This window comes from Sus scrofa, chromosome 1 (genome assembly GCF_000003025.6).
Source record: "Sus scrofa isolate TJ Tabasco breed Duroc chromosome 1, Sscrofa11.1, whole genome shotgun sequence".
In the NCBI taxonomy this organism is placed as follows: domain Eukaryota; kingdom Metazoa; phylum Chordata; class Mammalia; order Artiodactyla; family Suidae; genus Sus; species Sus scrofa.
The window spans coordinates 73,804,088-73,805,546 of NC_010443.5; positions in this window are offsets into that span (position 1 = coordinate 73,804,088).

Below are 1,459 nucleotides of genomic sequence, written 5' to 3' on the forward strand. Positions count from 1 at the left end.
ATTTCTTGGGCTGCTCCCACGGCATATGGAGGTTCCCAGGCTAGGGGTCAAATCGGAGGTGTAGCCACCAGCCTACGCCAGAGCCACAGCAACGTGGGATCCGAGCCGCGTCTGCAACCTACACCACAGCTCACGGCAACGCCGGATCCTTAACCCACTGAGCAAGGGCAGGGACCGAACCCACAACCTCACGGTTCCTAGTCGGATTCGTTAACCACCGTGCCACGACGGGAACTCCCCTACTCAAGAATTTTACTTTCTCAGAGTTCCCATTGTGGCTCAGTAGGTTTATGAACCCAGCTAGTATCCATGATGATGCGGCTTTGATCCCTGGTCCTGCTCAGTGGGTTAAGGATCTGGTGTTGCCGTGAGCTGTGGTGTAAGTTACAGACGTGGCTCAGATCCCGAGTTGCACTAGCTGTGGCTTAGGCTGGCAGCTGTAGCTCCAATTCAACCCCTAGCCTGGGAACTTCCATATGCCACAGATGCAGCCCTAAAAAGCCAAATAATAATAATTTTACATTCTCCATACTACCACATTTATACCACATGCTATGTTAACGTCCATTAAATTAGCTATCAGGCCCATACCCCAAAAATGTTCCCTCCTGTATTAATAAACTCTCTTGTTTTTACTATCATTCCACTGACCATCATCTCAGGTACCATAATTGCAGTAACAAGTTCATATTGGTTAATGTTATTTTAATAAAAACATTAACCTATGAGCTATTTGCTAAAACAATCCACCACATCAATACTACTTACAATGGCTATTATTGTTAATGTAATTTACTCTGGTCAGTGAACACAATGAATTACTAAAGTCTTTCATCCAAGAGCAGCCACCAGCATAACAAGAGCCCTTGTCACAAAACTGGGACCTTTTCCATTTCACTCTGAGTGCCTGAAGGCACAAGGCTCTGTGAACAGCAGGCTCTATGCTATTAATTCAACAAGCTTGCACCCCTATCAGTTTATACCAAATCTCACCATCCATCAACCTCAACCCATTATTAATCACAGCTATAGTATGAGTCATAATTGGAGGCTGCGGGGGACTCAACCAAACTCAACTAAAAAAATTATAGCCTGCTTATCAATTGCCCGTATAGGATGAATAACACCTATTATAATGTATAATCCAACCATAACAATCCTAAATGTACTAATTTACATCATAACACTATCTTCTTACTATTTATGCCCAGCTCATGAAACAAAACATGAAGTAAAACACCTCCCATCACAATACTTATCCTCACTTTTATTTTTTTTTAATTAAAAAAAATTTTTTTTTTTTTTTGTCTTTTTGGGGCCGCACTCATGGGTGGGGTCTAATTGGAGCTGTAGCTGCTGGCCTATACCACAGCCACAGCAAACTAGATTGGAGCTGAGCCTGCAACCTACACCACAGCTCATGGCAACACTGGATCCTTAACTCACTGAGCGAGGCCAG